The sequence below is a fragment of the Emydura macquarii genome, unplaced genomic scaffold (assembly GCF_026122565.2).
Source record: "Emydura macquarii macquarii isolate MOO-44397 ecotype Brisbane River unplaced genomic scaffold, CSIRO-AGI_Emac_v2 contig_968, whole genome shotgun sequence".
Taxonomy (NCBI): domain Eukaryota; kingdom Metazoa; phylum Chordata; order Testudines; family Chelidae; genus Emydura; species Emydura macquarii.
In genome coordinates, this window is record NW_027131105.1 from 4,203,037 (window position 1) to 4,229,138 (window position 26,102).

The following is a 26,102-nucleotide window of genomic DNA, read 5'->3' on the forward strand; positions in this document are numbered from 1 at the left end:
ACAAACTTGTCACCAGAAAATCACTGCCTAGAAATATATCTGAAGATGGAGAATGAAAATACAGAAACATAAGAAGTGCTCATCTGAGAGCTGTGATTACCATAAACACACTTGACTGCGAGGTGGACTTTCCTCATATCTCCCTGTCCTAATTCAACAACTGATACAGGGATGCTAATCTAATGCTTCAAAGTGTCCTTCATGCAGTCTAATTGTCTATTTGGCACTCCAGTTCTTCAGCATTTATTTGCTGGACAGCCAGCAGCTAGTGCCAACATCAGGGTCACCCTACAGAGAAAAAAGGTTTCCGTGTTTTCTGGCATTAGTTATAATGATATCCTTACTCCTTAACAGATTGTGTTCGAGATAGAGTCTCTACTCTAAAGTAGATGAGACTCCTTCTTTCTATTATAATTTTATCCTAAATAAACATAAGAGTAGTCAGCCTCCTTCACTTCTGACTTGAAAAGTTTGAACTGAAATTAAAGATAAAATTGCTTACAATGGCCATCCCTCTCTGTTCTCCAAAACTCTTCCATAGTAAGTGGAGATTTGCTAAAACCAGAAAGGACTATCTTATCTTTACCAGTGTAAGCAGGACCAACCTGCCTTTGTCTCATCACCAAAGGGGAAATGCCAGCAGAAGGTTCTTCTCTGATATCCAAGGTCCGGTCCTCAGTAGAAAAAACAAACAGACTAACAACTCACCATGGATGCAACTCCACCAATGGTCTCAAGCTGTATCAGTGAAAACAGTAGCAAAGACAGGGATAAGGCATCTTAACCATTAGCACAATTTCACCAGTGGGGAACTGTGTGCCCAAAATCTAGTACGGCCTACACCTGGGATGGAAGTTCACTGAAGTGCTCTAAAGCAATATGCAGAGTTTGAAAAGATGGAGTCTGTTTACCTTAGAGAGGAAATTAATAAGAGGGGGCATGACAAAAGCATGCAAAATAACAAATGGGATAGAGGAGATAGGTGTCTAGAAGTTCCTGAGCGGATCTCACAATATAAGGACAAGGGGGCATTCTCAGCAATGGTCAACGGAGACCTACTCACCTCAAAAACCAAAGGGAGCTCATTCCCCATTTGATTTAAATCCACAGCCAGAAGTCTGCCACCTGACCAACCACTCCAGAGCCAAAGACTGCCAGACAACCTGCTCCATATCACCATTCCACTGCTGTGAGAAACACCAGCAGGCAGGAGAGCCACCCAGAGGAGTCTCCGTGAGGTACTGGGGTATTGGAGACATGGTGGGGTCAAAGGATTTTAGGCAAATTAATTTAATGATTTTGGAGGTGGGTGAGGGGGAAAGAGAGAGCATAGAATTAATGGATTTTGGATGTGGGAGGGAAAGAGTATTAGAATGATGGCAGTTCTTTTGGAGGGAATAGTATATTACTTGAGGGATTCACATGCATCTTTGACTGAGGCAGAACGTTTGAGGGAGCCCCTAGTTAACATTTTGGCAGCCTATCCTTGTTTCTTCCCAATTGCAAATGTCGCTCCATCTGCCACCGAACCTTGGGTTCCAACATTCCGTCGTCTCCTGTTAAAGGGACATCACCTAAAACATTATGCTTACTGTTTGAATTTCAGTAGAGAAGAGCAACATCAGTCAACGTGTAGCCCATTACAGTACCATGCTCTGTTTACAATTTGATTTGTTAGCCAGAAGAACCCATAGAAAATGGAGGAAATTTCTCCCTTCCTCCACATAGTGACTGAAGTTTTAATTTAATTGTGCTGGACATCCTTTAGGCTAATCTTTCATACTATCATGGTCTCTAATCTTAGTCATTGGGATGAGGCTTCACTGATATTGACACACAATGTGAAAAATTGAAACAAAAAAAAACTATTGATAGTTTGTGCAATCAGCTAAATCAACTGTCTGAAGAACATTGTGAAACTGTATTTGAGATATTAATAGGCTGTAGAAGAAGTAAAGTATTCTTTGAAATCAGAAGAGCTCCTCAAATGTGCACCACTCAAAATCATGCCTTAAAATGCACTGTGATGGGGTTTCTCAGTGCATACCTTTAGTATATTTTTCAATACACAGTAAAGTTAGCCACGCATCATGCTGGGCACTTCCAGAGCTAGGTATTGCTATTCAGCATTTACTGAGCATACATAAAATGCTATTTTCAGTGGGTTATGATTCAGCCAAATCAAATCCAGTTTTCACTAGAACATTCAAAGGTACTTCCCAAAGAGTCCAACTTTCTACATCCAGTCATTTAGCTGCTAGAGCTACTAATAACATTCTAAATATTTATACTCATGTGCACATGCACATGAATAAGAAAAGTATTTTTCCAAGTTTCCTCACTCCCTAAAAAGGCAGAAATACATGGCTTTAAATTATCTGGGAGGAAGGCTGGCTTTATGCTTAAAGCACAGGACTGGGACTCATGATCTGGAGTCACTTCCCAGCTCATTCAAAGAATTCATGTTTCATTGCACAAGTCACTATCTTGCTGTGCCTCAGTTCCCCAGTCCTGTCTATTTAGACTGTAAATTCTTTATGGTGGGCATTGTTTCATACTACATTGCATGTACAGCTCCTAGCACAAATAGGACCCTATTGCTTGGAGCAGCAGTTACGCAAATACTAATCTTCAGGCACGGAGCACCTTTAAAAAAAACTGCCTGAAAAGGTCAATGTTTCAGAAAGTCTGAGCACCTGAAGACAGGGGATCAGAATGGACATAATTTGAGAGGTTTGCACTCCATATTTGGAATGAAAATAGTGGACAGATGCACCAAGACACCATAGAATGGTAACCAGAGACAGCAATATCTCTACAGAAATAGAACAAAAGATAGACAGCAAGAGATTCTAGGAGAGCCAAACATCTGAGTGTTCTAAAGTGGTAATATTATAGTCAGGGAAACTGGAATACAGTTTAATGGAGATTATAGCCATTACAGTACAATAATCTTATCAGAGACCAGTTACTACAAGCTTTATAATGAGGACAGAACATACTTGGTTCATTAAACCATGAACAAACATCCATATAAACAACAAAGCTACGTTACAGGAAGGACAAATTCAAAGATGACTCGTATTCTATGCGCTTGCAATCACTTGATACTACCCAGCTTAGTATCGGATCTAAAAAAAGAAAAATGAGAAAATAATTCCTTTGATATGCATTAAATTATTCAGTTAGTGAATCATATTCTGTGTTATTAGCTATTAGCATGTTACACTTCTTGATGTTGCTCATGAAGAATGCATATGAGAGAGAAAAAAGGTTCCTCTTTGAAATCGCTGCCACTGAGTTGTTGACATTTCTTTTAATTGGCAGCTGTCCTGATCTTGAATGCAGTGTTCTGCTGTCTATTTCTATGAGAGATTTCTGATTTTATTTTAATTGATTCTCCCATCTCAGCCTTTTTTTGTTTTGGCAAAGGCAACTCTCAAAATAACGTGTGTTTCAGAGGAAACGTCCCTCTAAAACAAACAGGTATTAATGTGTATTTTCTCCATTCACTGTGTTTAGCCTTCATTTGCATTAGAGGAATTATAAACTTCCATCACTGATGCTAGAGTCAGATTCTTCTACTATTGAAGTCAGTGGAAGTCTTGCCATGGACTTCAGTAAGAGCAAGATCAGGTCCCCAAGTGTGAAGAAAGACCATTTGCATTTCACTTTGTATTGCTATGGTGGTTCTTCTCTGTGCAATTAGAAAAGCTCTAAGAATTTCTGCCAGTTTCCTGCATTTCTCTGGTGCTTTACTGGGATTAATGAGGCAATAAAAACACTTTTAAAAATGGGTAAACCAAGAACAGGGTATCTGTCCCCTCCAAACCAGGATATCTTCAAAGACAAGTCAGTACCAACCCTAACCATTGGACTCATCTGCCTCAATCTGCACTAATCTCACACAGTGGGGAGCTGAGAATGTATAGCCCCTCTTCATTCTAAACCCATATAATGATTACTTGAAAAACAATTTTGCTATTAAAAATGACATATTGTTTGATTTGGTGTATGATGAAGTTTTCTCACTGAAGAACTGAGTAGCCTCAGGGGGTGGGATCTCAGAAATTATCACCTCTAATGTGTTCACTGTTTAAGGATACCTGATACACATTGGATCATAAATATTACAATTTACATTAGCTTGATTTCCTCCACTATAAATTTGTTCTCTCCTCCTTCCTAGTTAAATAATTCTACTTCAACTTAATTGAATCCCATCTGCCTTTTCATCACTTTTGACTCACTCCTCAAACCCTCCCCCTCCTCCAACCTCCACTTCTCTCTCTCAGCAGAATCTCCCTGATATTCCTTCAGCTCTGCTTGAAAGAGAAGTGATTTTTCAGTTCAGTGGCCAAACCAAAAAACGTGTTTTGGGTTGACCTAAAACAATTTTTTCTTGCTAAAATAACCCCCACCCCCAAAAAAAATTTCAGATCAACCTGAAATTAAAAGTTGTTTGGTTTTCAGGGGAGGATGGTTACCCTTTTTTAGGGTGTTTTGGTTATATCTTGCTAAATTTCTAAGCAAAACATTTAAAAACCAAAAGTAAAAAATATTTAATTTAGAAAACGTCAAAATATTTTTTACTTTTTTGGAATTTTCTTCCCCCCCCCCTTTTTTTTTAAACCAAAACTATTCACTGAACTCGCAACCAGTTTTGGTCAGCCCAGAACTGAGTTTTATGACAAACTATTCACTGAGAAAGTGTCCCCCAGCTCCACTTCCAAAAGAAAATTGTCGAAGTACAACGTAAACTTCCCTCTCCCCCTTTCCACCCCTACAACTTTTTCCTCCTTCTCCTGTATCTCAGATGCCAGAGTTTCTCATCTACTCTTTCCCTATAGCATCTCCATATGCCCCAGTGATCCCATCCCATCCCCGATCACCCTTATGCCCCTCTCACCCACACCCTTACTCTTCTCCTTAACCACCCACCATCCTCTGGTGCTTTCCCTTCATAAATACAAGCATTCTTTAGACTCTCCCATCTTAAAAAACACCACACTTCTTTACCCCACTTGCCTGTCCAATTACCATCCCATTGTCCTCCTCCCTTTCATCTCTAAGCTCATTGAAAACTCTGTTTACAATCACTGTCTGGAGTTGTTCTTCAATTCTACACTAGACCACTCCAACCTGGCTTCCACCCCTTGCACTCTATTGAAATTGCTCTTGACAAAGTCTCAAATGACTACTTCTTAGCCAAATCTTAGAACCAGTAAGGCATCTTCAGCCTCCTCGACTTGCCACCCGCCTTCAACACCATCAGCCATACTCTTCTTTTTTATATTTCATCCTCCTTTGGCTTCCATGACTCTGTCCCCTTCTGGTTCTCTTCATACCTCTCTAATCACTCCTTCAGCGTACGCTTCAGAAGATCCTTCTCATCCCACCTCCAATTTTCTGTGGTCCCACAGGGCTGTGTCCTTGGTCCCCTTCTCTTCTCTCTCTAAACCTTATCTCCAGGTAATCTCATCCACAAGTTTAAACTAACATCTCTATGCTGATGACTCACAAGTCTCTCTACTCCAGACCTGTCTCCTTTGGTCCAAACTAAAATCTCAGCTTCTCTCTCTAATATCTCCTTGTGGATGTTTAACCAACAGTTTAAGAATTCTGTTTTAGCCATATCGATCTTGATCTTCCCTTCCAAGTCCTCCCCATTACCACCTTTCTTAATTACTGCGGACAACACCTCCTCCTCCTGTCACTCAAGCCTGTAATCTGGGTGTTCATATTCAATTTAGACCTCTCGCTAGGATCTCACACCCAGATTATGTTTAAAACTTGCTGATTCTTTCTGCATAACATCTCTAAGATGTGGCCTTTCCTATCCAACCACACAGCTAAAACTCTCATCCAGGCTCTTGCCATCTCACATCTCAATTACTGCAACCTCCTTTTCCTTGCCTTGACAAATGCTATCTTGCCCTGCTCATACCCACTCAGAATGCTGCAGCAAAGATAATTTTCCTAACCTGTCACTTTGCCATGCCACCCCCCTCTCTTTCCATCCCACCACTGACTCCCTCTTCATTATCACATCAAACATAAGCTACTTGTCCTCACTTTGAAGGCAGTTCACAGCCTATCCTGCCCTAACTACCATCTGTCTTTCACTATTGAGATGTCAGCATCTGCCTACAAACATCCACTTTTCCACTTTGTACATTTTTAAACAAACACCTTCACACTTTCTCCCATGCTGCCCCTTGCACTTGTGAGCACTTCCCCTCAGCAGAACATGGATCTTGGACTTCAGAAAAGCAGACTTTTACTCCTTCAGGGAGCTGATGGGCAGGATACCTGGAGGCTAATATGAGAGGGAAAGGAGTCCAAGAGAGCTGGCTGTATTTTAAAGAAACCTTATTGATGGCGCAGGAATAAACCATCCCCATGTGCAGAAAGAATAGCAAATATGGCAGGCGACCAACTTGGCTTAAAGAAATCTTCGGTGAGCTTAAACACAAAAAGGAAGCTTACAATAAGTGGAAGCTTGGTCAGATGACTAGGGAGGAGTATAAAAATACTGCTCAAGCATGTGCACAACTGGAGTTGCAGCTAGCAAAGAACATGATGGGTAACAAGAAGGGTTTCTACAGGTATGTTACCAACAAGATGATGATCAGGAAAAGTGTGGGCCCCTTATTGATTGGGGGAAAGCAATCTAGGGACAGATGATGTGGAAAAAGTTGAAATACTCAATGCCTTTTTTGTCTCTGTCTTCACAGACACAATCAGCTCCCAGACTACTGCACAGTGGGTGGAGAAGGTAAGCAGCCATCAGTGGTGAAAGAATAAGTCCAAGACTATTTAGAAAAGCTGGACATGCACAAGTCCATGGGGCCGAATGCAATGCAGCCGATGGTGCTGAGGGAGCTGGCTGATGTGATTGCAGATGCATTGGCCATTATCTTTGAAAACTCATGGCAATTGGGGGAGGTCCCGGATGTTTGGAAAAAGGCAAACATAGTGCCCATCTTCAAAAAAAGGAAGGAGGATCTGAGGAACTACAGACCAGTCAGCCTCATCTCATTCCCTGGAAAAATCATGGAGCAGGTCCTCAAGGAATCCATTTTGAGGCACTTCGAAGAGAGGAAGGTGATCAGGAACAGTCAGCATGGATTCACCAAGAGCAAGTCATGCCTCATCAACCTGATTGCCTTCTATGATGATATAACTAGCTATGTGGATGTGGGGAAAGTGGTGGATGTGATATACCTTGACTTTAGCAAAGCTTTTGATACAGTCTCCCACAGTATTCTTGCCAGCAAGTTAAAGAAGTATGGGTTGGATGAATGAACTATAAGATGGTGTGGCTGATGGCCGGCTTCCCTCAGTGGGTCTCGCACCTTCCTGCTTGTAGTGGGCCAGGAAGTTGCCCGTCACCCCGTCTTCCCTGGGGGAGAGGGGTAGGGACCCGGGCCCACCCGCTCCTCCGGGTCCCAGCCCAGGGGCCCTATGAACCACAGCGGTATACTGCTGGCTCTGTATTGTTTGAGCTGCAGCCTCTTCCCCTGGGCTACTTTTCCCCCCTCAGTCTTTCCGGCCTCTCCGGCCCTATGTCCTTGCCGCCCCTTCCTGGGCTCAGTACCTCCTTTGGGGTTCTTCTGCTCTCCCCCACTTCGCTTCTCCAATCTGCTGCTGCTGCTACTTCGCTCCGCTCCACTCCACCCAGCACAACACCTCTGCTTCCTCTAACTTGTGCCCTGTGTGTTTGGGGCGGAGCCCTTTTATGGAGCACCTGGCTGATCCTTAATCAGCCTCAGCTGCTCCTAATTGCCCCCAGGGCTCTGAGTTAATCAGCAGGGAACAAAGCCCGGAGCATTCTGGGGCTCACATATCTCCCATCCAGCACTCTTCTATTGCCTTCTGCCTTCACCATATCACAATGGATAGAAAATTGGCTAGATCATCAGGCTCAAGGTGTAGTGATCAATGGCTCAATGTCTAGTTGGCAACTGGTAACAAATGGAGTGACCCAGAGATTGGTACTGGAGTCAGTTTTATTCAACATCTTTATTAACAATCTGAAGGATGGAGTGGATTGCGCACACAGCAAGTTGCAGATGACACTAAGCTGGGGGAAGTGGTAGATACACTGGAGGATAGAGATCGGATACAGAGTGACCTAGGCAAATTGGAGGATTGGGCCAAAAGAAATCTGATGAGATTCAACAAGGACAAGTGCATAGTCCTGCACTTTGGTCGCAAGAATCCCATACACTGCTACAGACTGGGGATAGATTGGCCAGGCGGCAGTTCTGCAGAAAAGGACCTGGGGGTTACAGTGGACAAAAAGCTGGATAGGAGTCAACAAGGTGCCCTTATTGTCAAGAAGTCTAATGGCATATTGGGCTGCATTAATAGGAAAATTGCCAGCAAATCAAGGGAAATGATTATTCCCCTCTATTTGGCACTGGTGAAGCCACATTTGGAGTACTGTGTCCAGTTTTGGGGCCCCCCACTACAGGAAGGATGTGGACAAATTGGAGAGAGTACAGCGGAGGACAATGAAAATTATTAGGAGGCTGGAGTATGACTTATGAGGAGAGGCTGAAGGAACTAGGCTTGTTTAGTCTGCAGAAGAGAAGAGTGAGGGGGGATTTGATAGCAACCTTCAACTGCCTGAAGGGCAGGGAGGATGGAGCTAAGCTGTTCTCATTGGTGGCAGATGACAGAACAAGAAGCAATAGTCTCAAGTTGCAATGGGGGAGGTCTACGTTTTATATTAGGAAAAACCTTTTTTATTAGGAGGGTGGTGAAGCACTGGAATGGGTTACCTAAGGAGGCGGTAGAATTTTCATCCTTAGAGGTTTTTAAGGCCTGGCCTGACAAAGCCCTGTCTGGGATGATTTAGTTGGGGTTGGTCCTGCTTTGAGCAGGAGTTGTACTAGATGACCTCCTGAGGTCCGTTCCAATCTTAATATTCTATAATTCAGCATCCGCAAAGATACCTCATTATTCTTCAAATCTCTCCTTAAAACTCTCCTTTTCCATGATACCTACAAAAAACTAGACCATGGGTCAGCCATTGATGCACTGATATCACAATTTATCATGCTGACCAAGAATGTCTCATTGTTTCGTTGGACTCTCCCATCTGTATCCATCTGATGACTCTTGTCTTATACTGAGAATGCAAGCTCCTTGGAACACGGACCATCTTTTTGTTCTGTGTTTGTGCGGAATGTAGCATAATGGAATCCTTGTCCATAACTACGGCTCCTATGCACTATGATAAAACAAATAATAAGTAAGAAGAAGAAATACGTTATTTAAAACCCCAAACTGTAAACGGCCTACTGTTCCTGTCAGTATTAAACTCAATATATAGAGACATAAAATTATCAGTGAAAAGGAAACTTCTTCCTTGCAATAGGTTAATACAGTTCTTTTAAAAGTGTGTTACTGTTAAGTCAGTGGATGGTTTAAAGCTTAAATTCTGCAGCATAAATAACCAAAACTTCAGTACCTGTTGCCAGGGAGAAAATTAAATTTGACAGACTATTCAGAATTAAAGCAGCAGTTTTACCCATCAGCAGCCCTTTCTAGGTTCAACCTGGACAAATGAATGTAATGAAGTAGGAAAAGAGAAACAGTCATGGAGATCAAACACTAGTCCTATAACAAAGGACAAGCCCAACCAAACCATTATAAAATCATAGCTCAGAAGCAAGCTTTGCCTTGGGGAGAGCAAATTTCTAGAAAAGATGGTTTTCTCTTGGTTGAACAAATACCATTAAGACATTCAATTATACAGTATAGTCTACAAATGGAGGAATAATGTAACTCTGCCCATGGAGTAGAGTTGAGGTGGGCTACCTAGGTGTTCTTGTGCCTCTCCATATATTTCCTATGTAATTCAATATAAGCTGTTTAAAGAGCTGCTTGATAGTCAACTCCATGGGTGAAATGCTAGCGTCACTGAAGTCAATGGGACCATGATTTCTTCCTGTTAGCCTGCATAACTCAGTCTTTGGTCAGAAAAACATAGCTAGTTTCACTGGATACAAGTGTGAATGATTTCCAATAAGATATCTGCTAGGATGACTAATAAATAGAGTTTTCAAACTGATATAAATGCATTTGTTAGAAGAAGGAGTTTGCTCAACTCCTCCAGACCCCTAAACAGAAATTGCAAAGTAGCTTTGCCTTTCAAGCGTACCATAGAGACATGACTAAAGATACCTAATAAGGTAACTTCATTGAATCTCTGGTGTTTCGGGGGAGAAAAAGTAGACTATGTCCCTTCCCCATTCCAGTGCAGAACTGATAAAAAAATAATGTAGCTGTATGAACTACTTTATTATACAGGTTTCTAAAGTTAGGAGCCCTCAAACAGCTAAAAGCTGTAAGTTCCATGGTAATTTATCTTTGAATTACTTGGTAACAATGCATAATTAACAAGCAAGCTGCAGAAACATGCTGTTACTATGTATTTACATGGTACTTGCCATGTGGTTATAGTATAATTACAGAGATTATATCTACCCTGTAGAATAAGTGGACATGGTGTACAACGTACTTAATTTTGCACTATTTCACATCACTTGATTCACTGAAAGACAGCACGGTGCAGTGCAATTTAACAAAGAGCTCATTTTTGCTGTAGGTAGATGTGAGCCACAGGTAGGAAACTGCATATGAATCTGCAGACAATGCTGTTATTTAAATTATCTCCATGGATTCTGGCTAATCAAGTTGGAAACACTGCTTTTTGAGCCTATGCTGTTTCTGTTTTGGATTGCAGCCCTCAGAGAAGTATAAATGCAATTGGATACGCAGTTTCTGAATATGAACATTAAGACAGATTCATTTGTAGTAGATTTAATTTCTTTTTTAAATACAAGTGCTTTTCCTCTCATGTGAGAAAAATTGGCTACTTATCTTTTATTCCCTTGGACTCAGGATATATTTCACTGTGCTATACTATTACTGTTCACATATGCTATTCTTTTACAATTAGTTTGAACACTTTTAAAAAATATATTTATATAACAGAGGCAAGTAGGAGGGGAAGCAATTCTCTAGCCAATTCTTAAAATACTGTCCATTCACCCACATCACAATTTCTACCATCTGTAAGTTCATAAGTATCAGAAAGCCAAATGAAATGTGTAATTTAATCATTGTGGGGGAAAAATCCAGCTGAACATGGGAAGTACAAGAGGAAATCTATTGCTTTGCTTCTTTGAATTAAACTATCCTTTTATTTAATTAGGTGTTAAGAACTATGAGTAAAGACAACCTATAACACACTATACTACTATACTATGTTTACTTCATAGTATATTATGTTTGAAGTCCACTTCTAGTGAAAAAAAGAGACTTTTTTTTTTTTTTAAATGAGCTTCTGGGCCAATTTTCTGAAGTGGCCATATCTCAGCCTTTTAATTTCTGCAAGCAGAATTACCCATGCCAACAAGATTACAAAACCTGGGCATTGCAGCATTGAGGCTATACATTTAGAGAGGCCACTTTGGAAATCTTGACCCTGAAACCAATGTACACAATTTAAGAAATAAATAAATAAATAAAAATCGGTTGCTTGTGCTTTAAAGTTCTTTCTATGTTTTTATTTAAATTGGGACTTGGTTTATAAAAACTGCCACCAACGCCATCCCCTCCCCCACAGCCTTTTAGGGAGTAAGCTACCTTTACTTTGCTGTGTGTATATTATGTATGGCCTAGAGCATTCAATTACACCTTAAAGTATTCATTCTCAACAGCAGTGAAAATAGGGACAGACAGTAAAATGGGAGGACACATACCAACATGTGTTAATTATGTCGGCCCAGATCCTCAAGAGTATTTAGGTGCCTAGCTCCCATTGATTTCAAACCTGTTGATCTGGGTGTAGAGGAAATACTCCTCAAGTAGCCTTCCAACAGACATGGGGCCTGAACCAAGGCCCGCTGAAGTTAATGGAAAGACCTCCACTGCTTTCAGTGGGTTTGGATCAGGCCCATAAACACCACTTTTTTTAAGCTATGTAGCATGACTGATTTTGATGTTTAGGTATTCATAAAATTATATCTACCTTGAGCAGGTTTAAAGACTTGTCCTTACTGTTGGAGTTCAGCCCTTCATACATAGTACTAATGGTTCTTAGAAGATGGATACAAGATTGCTTTGGGAAACTAAATAATTGAATAGAAGTGTTGATTTCATTTGTCATTGCCAAACATACAACATTTTAACAGCACCATAGGAGAATGGTCTTAGGGCAGCCTGATCTGATTAATGTGGAGGAAAAGGTGGGCAGCCCTCTGAAATGTAAGCTCTTATTATTCCGCTTCACAATAGTTTTTCTGTCTAGAGGAACTTGATTTATGAGCAAAGATCAAAAAGCTCATTCAAAGACCAGCAATATGACATGACAGTACAATATAATTCATGCCCTAATTCCTACTTAATGTGTTGGCTGAGTGCTACCCCATCACCAAAATTAGATGCAAATTCATATAACTCTCACACTATAATGTCTTATTGTGATTTTAAACATATATATTGCAAATTACTCAGACATTTCAAGCCTAACTGTGTTGTATCACAGCAAACACGCTCAGAATTCTTACGAGCCACTTAAACCATTTGGCTTCACCTGCTAGCCTTATGCTAATTGATGAGACTCAAATTTTGACTCCCTTGCAGTCATTGCATTTGGAATTATTACTGTTAAATGGTGAACTCACAATCCAAACCATGAAATGGGTGGTGTTTGTTAATTATCTGCTATGGTTCAGTGTTGCTACTGGTAACTCATTTGGGGCTGCCTTCCTTTATAACTTTTTCTTGTAAGTTGAGAGCCTGTTCTGCCTGGTTGGAGATCACTTAGGAATATATCTTAGCTGGGAAAGTAGAAAAATGTGGCTCACCTATTTAAGTTAAATTAACGTTCAGATTGCTGAATTTCTGGCTATGCAATGGCACACATCCAGTGCATGCTGAGGCTTTTTAAAAAAATTTGGGTACCAAATTTAGGTGCTCAAATTGGCATATATATAAATTGGCCTAAAATGGGTATTTAGAGATTGGTTTCAATGAATGGTTGAGAACAAAATGGAAAAAACAATGATTGGTGACCTAACAAAGAGAGAAAATACATTAATTTCTGCTTTTCAGACATTTCCTAAGCTTTTATTAAATTGCTTCTGAGTAAAAGTCTATTGAGACAGATAAAGCACTCACCTTTGGAGGCTGTGGAGCAAATTTTCATTGCGGGGTGGGGGGAAGGATGTAAAATCACATGTATATAAATAGTAATTTCTCAGACATATAACTTTTTTTTAACTTCTGGCTTGCAATACATCTAGCAATGTCCATGGCCACATTTGAGGAAAAAACTATGGTAGAGCAAGACAAATTCCATCTCTCTTAAAATTTGAGTTCTCCTAAAAGTGTGCTCCCATCCCTACTCCAACCATATCCCTGAACAGTAGCACAATACAAGATCCTGTTCTGAACTCCTGACTGTTTATATGCCTTTAAGAAATAAGCACTACCATCAAGAATAACTGGTAATGTGTAGTGATGTTTAGCACCAATAATTCATTTATATAATAGACTTGCTTTGTCTGTGTGTATGAGAGAGAGAGAGAAAATTAAACTTCTCAGTCTATCTCAGAAGGGTTTTACTGGAGTAGTAGTAGAAGTTATTACAAAAGTGACCCTGATTGAAGTGTATTAAGTCTGTTTTCCTGCAGTGATTAATATAACATTCAGAACAGATTAGTTAAATTGTCTTGCTAAAAGTTTTACAAATCTTTTGAGTGAAACTGAGTTAACTTCTGATTTTGCATAGATACCTTGTTGATAAAGGTTTTGCATGGTTATGATACAAAAATGCAAAACCAGGCAACTCCAAAATTACAGCTAGTTGGACAGCAGAAATTTTCTTACGATTTATGCAAAAAAAAAAAAAAAAAAAAAATGCATCTGTTTTGTCAAAATCTTGGAATTTTTTGACCAGCTCTAAAGCTATATTTGAAAAACATACAAAACTTTTTTCCAGAGGGGGGTTTCAAACCAAAATTGGGAAAAATTTACCAGTTCTAAACTCACTAATTTTAACAGTTTTGATTTGGATATTTGACCCCAACATCTCACAGTGAAAATCAATTTCCAAAAACCCATACAGCCTGAACCCACATGAGATGTTTGCACAAATACCTTTAATATGAAATTTGTCTGTTTCACAAAGTTCTGATTCATTGCTGAGATTTGCCCTGTTCCCTAAGACTAGGGTTTTCAGGTTTTCACAGTGTGGATCCTATGTAAATAGAGAGATGGTCTCTCAGACACTTCCCATCTACAAAAACCATCTCCTCACCAAATCAAGAGCACGTGGACCACCTCCTCTCCCCTTCAGAATCACAAGAGATGTCTGTGGCAGGTACAGCAATGTCTTGCACTGAAAAGTAAAATGTTAAGTGAACGTTTTATTGTCTAACACAGATTAGCAGCTAGAAACAAGGATGGGGAACCAGCTCCATGTGATCAGCCAGCTCTCCGCACAACAACAGTTATCCATTGACCCCGGTTTGGGAATTTGTGCCTCAGATGACTTAAGAAAGGCAAATCCTTATATCTGAAATCCCCTCTGTGATCTCCAAAAACAATGAGAGTTCAATGGCACTATAAAGACTAACAAATTTAATTTCAGCAGGCATAAGCTTTCGTGAGCCTCAACTCACTTCCTCAGATGCAATAGGTAGAAATGATACAGCAAATAGGTAACATATATAGGAGGCATTATATACATATACAAGCGCATAGAGAACAATGGGGTAGGTGGATAAAAGCCAGGTACTTGAGGCCTAATTACAACCATTGAGTAGGAGGTGAGAATGGGTGATCAAAGCAATTTACTTGTAATGAGAGAGCCATTTCAAATCCCTGTTTAAACCCAGTTTGAATGTATCAAATTTGCAGATAATTTCTAACTCAGCAGTTTCTCTTTGAAGTCTGTTTTTGGAGGTTTTTTTGGAGAAGTACAGCAACTTTCAGGTCAGCGACAGAGTGTCCTGGGAGATTGAAGTGTTCTCCGACTGGTTTATTTTTTATGTCTGATTTGTGTCCATTTATCCTTTTGCGTAATGATAGTCCAGTTTGGCTAATGTACATGGCTGTGATCTGAATATTGGTTATAGTTACACTGTGCATTTGGGATGACTTCTTAACTACCTTTCCACCCTGTATATCCATTCTGATACCTTCTTTCAAAAGAGGTCTCCTGATGAAGCGTGCAAACCCCTGTAGATGTTACAATCACTGGTTTAAACTGCTCTCAAAGAGATAGATACTTTATCTTTAGATGATGAAAAGAACTTCAGGATAATCAATTTCTGCAGTTAGAGACTGAGTGGCTACTGAATGCAATGGGAATCTTTTCATTGACTTCAGTGGGGTTCTGGAAATATTTCTGGAGATTAAATAGACCCCTATGCTGAAAGTCATGCTTTGGAATAGCCCCCTATGCTTTGGTCATCCTTTGCAACCTGACCACTTTGTCTCCTATTTCCTGCAAGTCACATCACCTCTTGTGAAATTATAGTTAATTGGGATGAGACAGAAGAAGAGAGAACTACAAATAGATTCAAGATGTGAACTGCCAAAATAATAATCTCTTTAGGATTGGGGAAATATATGTTTATTATAATTTATGTCATGTGGGGTTTGTAACTACAGCTAGGTGAAGACTGCGAAAGTTTCAGTGAATATTTATTTGAGGTTTTAAACTCATTAACTTCAAGTGTGTTCAAACCCTTTTTGTATTCATTTTCAATACATATTCTAGCAAATGAATTTATGCATGGAAATGTTCTCAGAAACCATCTGCTTAAGTGAGTCTTGGATTCTATTCAGTTCTGCTCACACAACTAGGAAGCAGAAACATACCATGTGATGAAAGTCCAATCAAAACCAACACATGCAGCACAAATTCTGACAACAAATTGCTCCAAATGATCTACAGACAGAATAACTTGTTGAAATTATTCTACACATATTTTCAAACATAAATTCAAGAAAATCAATCTGTTCATGGACAAATAATGAACAGAGGAAGAGGGGAAATAGCTCAAACAAATATGAAACTGCAAAGTATTCACTCAGCTGTGCTGGCAACAACCAATTTTTGTGGTAGTGGAAGCCTGTATAGTAGGAGGGAGGGGCACAAAGAATGATGGACTCTGTACCCATTGCAATATTGCAAAGGATTCAACATCTAATTTATAGGCTGCCTTCTTGTTTTGACCCAGTAAGGAAGACAGAATGAGATTGCAATGACAAGGTCCCACACTAACGGCTCTTATGCAAAGTAAGCAATTATAGGATAAGAGGGAAGGTCCTCTCATGAATCAGCAATGGTTAAAACAAAGGGTAGGAATAAATGGTCAGTTTTCACAGTGGAGAGAGGTAATAGTAGTGTCCCCCAGGGATCTGTACTGTGACCAGTGCTGTTCAACATATTCATAAGTGATCTGGAAAAGCTGGTAAACAGAGAGGTGGAAAAGTTTGCAGACAATACAAAATTACTCAAGATAGTTAAGTCCAAAGCAGACTTGAAGAATTACTGTGACACTGGCAGACCAGGTGCCAGCTTATGCCATGTTCCCTAGGCATCACTGAACACTTACAAGTTGCATAGCTGGAAATCAGTCTCACTTATTTGTGTGTTAGCATTATCAAAACATCCTCCACCTGTGGAGAGTCCTCTCTGTGCCCAAGTCACAAGGAGGATCCTCCAGTATTACGAAGGTGTTACTCAGATTTCTTAATTTACTTCAGAAACTTGCATTATTAATCCAGTGTTTAGAGTATGAAGAATGAACAGACACATTCAGGCCTGATGGGGGCGGGGATGACTGGTGGGGGTGGGGTTTAGGACAAGACGTAAGAGCCAAAGCCTGATTGGCCAGGTGCCGAACCCCATTTCAGCTGCTACTGCTGTACGGCACAAGTGACTTACAATACTAATGATATAAATAAGTGCCCTCAGAAATCACTAGGACAAATTATGTCCAACACTGTTAAATCTTCTATTAACATTAAAATGAGAGAGTTTATGAGTTGCTCTGATGCTAATTAAAGAATATAACCATTTTGAATGAAAGATATGTGAATCCCCATTAATGCTGATTGCCAAAAATTGGTTATCCCCTCTTGGCTTGACACTGAGCCAAATGAGTTCATTATGACTAACACTACAACAGTGAATACAAATGAATGGGGTGATTATCATGTTATTATAGAGAGTTACCAGGGCCAATATTTTTCCCTGGCTTCTGAAAGGGAATACGAGAGATGCCTGGGTCTCTACAACAAGACAATTTTAGGGAATCATTTCAGGAAAGGAAAGATACTTCTGACTTTGAAAATGAAGAAAACTTTTTGCAAGAGAAGGATGGCTGCCTGGAGTCATGATCTGACCCTTTCAGAGTACATACCTTGTTCATCCCAGGGTCTCTGGATCACTAGGATAGCCCTTACCCCACTCTGAGCTTTGCCTTAGGCTATGTTTACACTGACACCTACGTTGGCAAAACTTATGTCACTCAGGGGTGTGAATATTCCACCTCCCTGAATGATTAAGTTACACTGACATAAGTGCTAGTGTGCACAGCGCTATGTCAGCAGGAGAGCTTCTCTTGCTGACATGGCATGAAAAAAAAAAACCACACCCTTAAGCAGCATAAGTTAACAGGAGAGCTCTCTCCCATCGGCATAGAGAGTCTTCACCAGACGCACTGCATCTGCACCACTGTACTGGTAGACATGGCCTTACAACACTTGCCTGTGAATATCAAGTGATCCTGCATAGCTTGCGTAACTCCTGTCGACTGCCACCGAATTTCACTGGCAACATAGACCAGGCCTCTGTCTTCATCTCATAACAAACCCCATCATACAATTCCACCTAACATTTATACCAACAGCGGACACATACAATTTCAAGTTAACATAGTCCCTTCTCCACACCTAGTCAGACCATTTAACAGGTTTGGGGGAATACAGGTCCTGAGTTGGGTCCAGCTGAGTTGTGCTGACACTGCTGAGTCACCCCACAACCCCCATCTCTGGGGCTAGCCAGGCACTGGTTCATCTCCTTGTGCAATTTAAAGCAACCTCAGAGCTGCTTTAACTTGTGTCAGCTGGAAATGGACACTGCCCAGGGGCAAGCACACCATCTGGTGCGCACACAAACACTCTAGGCATACCATTTCTCCAGCTATGCTCCCAACACACCTTCTACAACAGCAGCTGCCAGGGTGCTGCATAGAGCTGAATACACCGGCCCTTTGCCACCCAGGGATTTGTCCTCAGTCTCAGCTGCCCAGATGGGATGGCTTCACAGTCTCTTTGTACCTCTGGAGCAGCACAAAGAGGCTATGTCAAGACCCAGGACCTGAGCCATGGGCTGTGCTGGTTCTGGCACAGATACCGCCAAACGTTGTTCATGTCTTACCCTTGACAACACAGTTTACAAACTGCAAACCAATCAAAGGCCAACTGCAATTAGAAAGACACTCTGAAAAAGCTCCTTGTTCTATATACTTCTCCAGTAGAGCTGGCTCAAAGGGAATACGGAAGACAAAAATATTTAAAAAGATGTTTAAAGTGTTTCCGATTAGTGTTGAAATTTTCTTTTCATCTAAGTTTTCCAGCCAGCTCCAACCTTCAGTGCCATCTTTCTTTTGAAAGTATAAACATAAAGACCATTTCCTAACATGCCATAGTCATCAGCAGAGAAAGAAACAGTTTGTCATTTTCAGAAGTGTATTAATTTCATTGGTGTCATGCAAGAATCACTTCAACACAGTCTTTTCTGGGAAACTGCAGTAATGGGTGCATTAGCAATGCCTACTCAAATATAAATTCGGAGGTAGTAATTTCTGCTGCCTTAGAAACACACAGTGAGCTGCATGTGCTTGGGACACACTCTAGCAGCTCATCACCTGCCAAGAGGTCATTATCAGATTAGCTCTGATGTTTTCAAAATGCTTCCATGCTTTTCTTTCAGTGATTTAGCTGGTCTGAAAGTGGTAGGCTTCTAGTGGCTGGGGCATCTTTAGCCTAGCACAGCCAGCGTTAGCTGGAGAAGTTCTTCGTTCACAAATTAATATCAGATTCCTTGTTCTGCCTCATCTACACTTTACTTTTTATCCAGTGTAGGTACATACATGTATTGTCTGATCCAGAAACAAAGCTTGATACATTGTGTGGGACTTAAACTTGACAAAAGTTAACTGCTTACACTTTTGCACATACTTAGCTTGTCACATGAGTAGTCCCATTGAGCTCACTCTTTGGGGGACCTGTGCCCAAAAATGTTTTGTAGAAGTGCCATTTCCTTATACCTTGCATCACTGATGGAAGCAAAAAGAGTGTTCTACCCCTTATATTCAATATTTTCCAATGAGTGAGGAGTGGGTTGCTCTCAGCACACAGACCCTATCTTAAGGGCATGGTACAGAAATCAGATTAGAGGCCGTGTCACCAGATTCTCTCTCTTGGATGCCTTTTTTCATGGGAATTCTAAAGACCTGCTCTGTGCAAGACATGCCTTTCACATGTAGTTTGGGTGTTGCTGGTATCAGATCATCACAGTCAGAACCCCGGATGAAGGGACACTACAAGTCTCACAGTACTGTGAAAGAGGAGTAACTCCACTGACATCAACGTAATTACTGATATAAACGTGAAGGGAAATCAGCATCAGGCCTGAAGAACCTAACTTATATTATTTTCTAAGTGATGCTTTACTGCCAAAAAAGTGAAGTAACTAAATGTACCGAGTAAATTCAGTTTGTTTCAACGTTTCTCAGCTGCCTGCACTTTCTCTATCATTCCTGCAAGTGTGCCTGCTGTATCCAATCTTTCCTCAATTTTGCACTTTCTCAGACCATTTCTAACTTTGCCTCCTTGTCAAGGGATTTAAGCACAGGTCTGCGAATCAGAAGCACCCAACTTTTAATCTGCTCTCTGCTATTGACTATCTCAGTGACGCCAGTCACTAACCTCATGCTGTAAAACAGGCAATACCACCTGTATCAGAGTGATGTTATGATCGATGTTTGCACAGTACTTTAATCTGAAAAGCGTTAATTATCATTCTTAGAACTCATTAGCTCCACTTTCTCTTTGTTGGACGAGCCTTCCTAATTACCAGGTGATGCTACCAGAGATCCAAGAGATTAGCCTTTTGCCTCAAATGTGGCTATTGCTTTAACCACCTCATATCTGGTTACCTTCTTAAATATTAGTTAACGTTTCCTGATGCCTCAAAGTGTTGAGAACAAGGATTTTCCTTGCTGTTATGCAGGCAGTGTATCTTCATTATCTCCTAGCTAAGGTACGCTCCTGATTTATGTTTTATTCTTTTTGTTTCCATCCTGTGTCTGGTTTGCACACCTACGAGCAAGCATCCTCTGACCCACTGAGTAACCAGTGTTTATTAGCATCACTTATAGCACTACTGAGAATTGCTCTCCTTTTTGTATTGTAATTAATGAAGTTTTGACCTTAGAAGGTCATCGCTCATTGTTGACCGTTTTTTTTTTTAAGGAATGCTGAGTGGCCTTATTAGGAACACACCTGTCAAGTGAAACAATGTCTTGGTCAACAAGCATCAGCTCTGGCATTCAAAGTAGGTCACAGAATTTCAGATTTTGTACTAAAATATTAGACATCTTTAAATAAATGAATAAAAGAAACTGCTTTGATTCATACCATATCCCAATCATTTTCTTGTAATCTTTATTACAAGAATGTTTGGTTCTTTCTTGTTCAAATCATTGTTAGACCTGCTAGAACTTGTTTTTAACATAGAAAGTGAATCCCTGCCACAGAAAAGATCACATCCCGCTGAGCTATCTAGGGACCCCAAGAGCAAAATATCTTGACTTTGTTCCTCTCTCTTTGCCCTACTCTACTTCATAAAGTCCCTTCACTCTCTTCATCTCCTTGCAAACCCCTACACCTGGATTATCCCTTATGACACTACCTCTGCAGGTACTTTCTCTGATAGCAGCCTCTCCCCCTCTCACCCCATTTCCCCAGAGTCATCACAAAAGGACTAGAACAGGGATCCTAAGCAATGGCCCGAGGGCCTCATCTGGCCTGCCAACACATTTTGACGTACCAATTGAGTCCGCTCCTCCCTCCCGGCCCCACCCCTTTCCCCCACCCCTCTCCCACGTGACGTGGCCCAGTGCCCTGGCCAGGAGCCGCCCCCGGCCCCAAGCAGCGCCATGCGGCGGCCACTCCCCCCTTCCCAGCCTCTTCCCCCCACCCTTCTCCCACGTGACGTAGGCCCAGCGCCCTGGCCAGGAGGAGCCCCTCTGGCCCACCATAAGAGCAAGACTAAGGGATGTGGCCCTGGCAGCTGAAAGTTTGGGGACCCCTGGATAGAATGTTCAGATCCCTGCTGCCTCCATCCCCTCTCTCTTTCCAAAGACCACTCCAGCCAGATGTTATCTACTCCCTCATCCACCTTCTTCTTGGATTTTGGCCCCAGGCCTTCCCTCTTACTCTCTACCATAGTGAGATCATTTTGGTGATTAACACTGAAGTTTCTTGCCTGCTGCCTGCTAACCCATCCACCTGTTCCTGTAACTTCATCCCTTCCTAACTACTCATCTCTCTCACCAACATTCTGTCTCCCTTATTCAGCCTTTTAAATCTTTCTTCTGGCAATCTTCTCAGAAGTAGAGGGACAGCTGCGAGTAGCCTACATACCTTATTAAAAACATGTACTGCAACATGGCCAGCCATCAACAGACCCACTTTATTTGTATGTTGTACCCCTTTCTGCAAAGAAGTCTGTTTGTTTTTCTAAGAGCAATTCAGGGCATGGACTGTTCTTTACTTTGTGCTTGTACAACACCTAAAAATAAAATAATTCTTGGATTTCAGGGACAGAGTTGCTGGGATCCAAATAATCGTAGTCTTTCATCTGCCAAACTCTCATTTCTACTGCTGCAACCACTCCATCTCTCCCCTCCATTTACACATTCTGCTTCCTGCTCTTTGATTTTTCCCTGTGCCATTAAACCACCGCATTCTGAACAAGACAGATATTGCTACTACAGCCTGTCTGCTACTTCCTTTCCTTCACTGCTGCTGAGCCACATACCATAATCTGATTATCTGGCTGACGAGACACCAAGCAAACAGCCAAATACTTCTCCACACCAACCAGCCTAAAAGGGAATGCTCTTTCCCTTCAAACTCAAAAGGTTGGTTCTTCTGGGAATTTCAAACCCACAATATTTAAATGGGACGGAAGTTCCTTAAGTGGGTTTTTAATCATCCCTGAAAAGAAGAGCCAGGAAGATAAATTACCGTACTTTATAGAAGGGTCAAAGAGCTGCTTTCAGAGTAGTGTGCTTTTTTTAAAAAAAAAGAATTGGCAAATCCAGCAGAGGGAGAGGATAGGAAATATCGTTTTACAGCTTTTCTTCAAATTTTTCACTTTTCCCATTAAAATAAAAGGCTTGTGAAAGAGCTTTTCACAAGAGAAAATTGGAAGTGGAGCATTTGTTAGAACAAAGGGCATTTCCACAGATATGAAAAATATGTTATTACTGGGAGGGATTGGCCCAAGGAAAAAAGGAAAGCAAAACAGAATTTGGAAAAACGATCCTGTGCAAAATTGTGAAATTCTAAGGAGCTGTGGAGATTATTAACTGCCATGAATTTAATTAGAAAAAGAAATCAAGCAGTTAACATGAAATTTCTCACTTCTTCATACTTTTCAAGTATCTGAGACCATTTCTGAATTTGCAAAGTGAAAATTGGTAAGTTAATTCTGAAGCATTTTAACTGCAGCAGGCTGCTGCTTTTCAAAGAATCTTTGTTCTCAAGAAAAATATTCCAACAAAGGAATTTAGCATTAGATAAAGATGTTTGCATAGGAAGGATTGTAAGGAGAAATAGTGTAGTTTGCTACAGGTTTTTAAACTTATGATCTTCCTAGGATACCATTGTCTCAGCCAACATGGAAACATCCTCAAAACAAAGATTTCCTCCAAACTAAACAACTATGGTCTTGCTGGTAGAAGATGAAATTAGATAGTCTTTTCATAATTCCTTTAGAATATTACCAAGATATTATATCTTCCCCATATCTGAGCAGCAAGAATTTTTTGATCTATACTGTATAACAAAGTGATTAATTAAATTTACATTCTATGATCAAGCATGTAGGTCTCACAAATGACTAATGATTTTGGGTGCCCAAAAGAATCTTGATTTTCAGGGAGCAGGTGTCCAGCAGGAGGGTCTTAAATTAGACACACTAAAATTATGGCACCCCAAAATCACTACTCACTGTTGAAAACTTAGGCTGAACTTATGTCTTTCTGTGCTGCACATCTCTGCAGCATTATTATAAGCACATTTTCTAATCATCATCAGCCTCCAGGCACCCAACAGGATCCCCTTCACTGCTAAGCTAAAAACCAGGCAGGTGTCCAAACATGGATTTAGGAACCTAACTGACAGGTGCCTATGTCAGTGTAGTTAGTTGGCAGGATATTTGATTTAGTTTAAATGGCAACATCCCCCTGAGCTTATTACTAAATAGAATTCACTACAAATATAAATCCCTTTACAGAACAGGAATCAAAATACCTTGATCATCAAGCAGAGTAAAAGATTTAACATTCATGAATATTGAGTAACCCAGGACTAAGTTAGTAATTACTCAACTATGGGAAATGTCATGCTTCAATCCCCATCTATGATACTTTTTCTTAACTGAAGAGCGGGGCCCCATCATGCTATGCACTGCACAAACAGAGTACTAGACAGTCCCTGGCCCGAACAGCTTACCATCCACATAATGTGTGTTTATCTCCTGCCATTTAACCTTGAAGTTAACGATCATTTGTCATCACTGACTCACAGAACCATGCAAAGAGCTCTGAGCATAACTGCATCTTCTGTTTAACTAATTAACAGTATTAACTTGAATAGTCTGAGAGCACCACCAATCTCAGTCCCCCCCCCCCCCCAAAACAGTCTTTAAAAAAAAATCTATTAGACAACCTCATACTAAGTACTATGAACAAGATTCACTACCACATTCCTCTCCAGTTCAAACTGGGTCAGATCCTCAGCGGGTGTAAACCGGCATAGCTCCATTGAAAACATTGGAATGACACCAATTTACAAAATTGAGGATCTGGTACATATTTTACTACTCCTTTTCAAGGGGGGTGGGGAAGGGGGCAGGATAAATTTGCCCTCCATGACAACTTTCTAGCCTGCAAATGACGCTCTCTAGAGTGGCTAGGGTCATTTGAAATAATGCAGTAAATATGCTGCGGGTTGTGTCACATAACACTGAGGAAGCAACTCAGCTTTGAAGAGACAAAATGGCTACCTGACAGAGCCCACCAAAAACTCCTGAGACGGTGATATAATGGATAGGAAGATTTTAACCAGCACTTAAAGAGATGCTAGAAGGCTTGGTTCATCACTGAGATGAACAAGAAAGCTGGAAGATTTATGATGTTTCAGCTCTCCAGTATTGCTACCTGGGACTTTTCTTTGCTGAGGAAACATGGACACTTGCTTAGATATAACAATGAGCTGTGAGTCAGCCTTCCACATGGCTGAAAAGAGTTTGTCCAAGCCTTCCTTTGAATTTGTTAAATTTATTTATTTATTTGGATCCTCCAAATACTTTCCATGTGCCCATGTACTGCTCATCCTTGGAAGGTTTCAATTTATTCATTAACACAATGTGCGCTCTGGCATCCCTACATAAATCTGCAGCAAAGTTTGTCAAGCCCGTGGACAGGATACTAAGCTATACTCAGAGATCAGACATAAGGCCCCAATGAAAATTAGGCCAGGTTTCCTTGCCCCTCTGCCCCCAAGTTATTAGAAAGTATCTCTGCTATTGACCAACCATCCACTGAAGGATCACTGGAAGTTGGTGTCACCTGTCACAAGCACCCAGATCACTAAAGGTATTTAGACATTTAAATCCTATTGACTTCAATGGGAGTGTCATGGGGTCCTCCCACCACAGTGGTATCTCCTGCTGGCTATTCTAGGAATCAGCTCTGCCAAGCTTGTGCTCCTTCTCCACTGATGTCTTTCCCAGTCTGGTCTCACCGTGCAGCCCCTCTCACTCCAGGAACTGCTGTCTCCTCTTTGTGGCTTGGCCCTCCAGCCAGGTCAGTATGTTCCCCTCCTCCAGGGAATTCACAATCTTTCCAGACCTGCTGTCTGGCTGGTGTCTCCAACACACTTGCTGCTTCCCAGTGACTAGTAGGGAAACCCAGGCCTGCCCGCCCACCCTCGGTTCCAGCCCAGGGACCCTATAAAGAGCAGCCACCATCTCTGTACCAGCCTACCCCTTGCTGCTGTTTCCCAGGACTTCCCCCTTTTCGGGTTTGCCTGCCAGCCAGCCTGCCAACTCCTTCCACTCACGGAGTAACTGCAGCCTACTTCCCTACAGCCAGCTACCTGGCTTTATAGGCTCCACCTGTTCCTACCCAGATGGGCCTGCTTGCAATCACTTAGTTCTCTGCTCCCTGGTTCCACCTCCAAGTGCAGCCTGGGCAGTTCATTGGCCTATCCAGCCACCTTAGCCTGTGTCAATCCTGGGTGGGGTGGACACCCCATCACGGAGAGATAAGCACCTAAATTCCTCTGGCAATCTGGGTCAGAGTTCACAAGTACTTGAGGGCTGGGGATGTATACTCATTGCATCACATGCACGTGAAGCTGATATTTATTATTAATGGGAGGCAGGGGGGGTTCCAGGTACATTAATAGCTGAATTGGCTCCTTATCCTGCAGACCCATATTTTAAGGGAATACAATATTGCAGATAATGGCTTGAAAGTTTTAGCTCTAAGCAAATAAAGCAGCACTCACCTGCAACTGACAAAGGATGTTTATTTAATCAAGTCTACATTGTTTATTGCGCAGTTACTTATCAATTAGAGTCTAGCTTTTCAAGGCATTATGCAGCATTCCTTCCTGCTGACTATTTTTGTGAGGCCTAGGAAGCCAAAAAATCCATTCAATTACCTTTAAATGCAGTTACAAGCCAGTAACAGCGGGCCTGC

General features: G+C 41.2%; 1 long non-coding RNA gene across 1 annotated transcript; it reads right to left on the minus strand.

Annotated features, from left to right (window-relative positions):
* Positions 1–2,881: 2,881 nt before the first annotated feature.
* LOC137150464 (uncharacterized) lies at positions 2,882–25,467 on the minus strand. Its single transcript, XR_010918977.1, has 3 exons — positions 25,383–25,467; positions 14,342–14,422; positions 2,882–3,131 (listed from the first exon to the last, which is right to left on the minus strand). It is a non-coding gene; the product is annotated as an uncharacterized lncRNA (long non-coding RNA).
* Between the last annotated feature and the right edge of the window lie 635 nt (positions 25,468–26,102).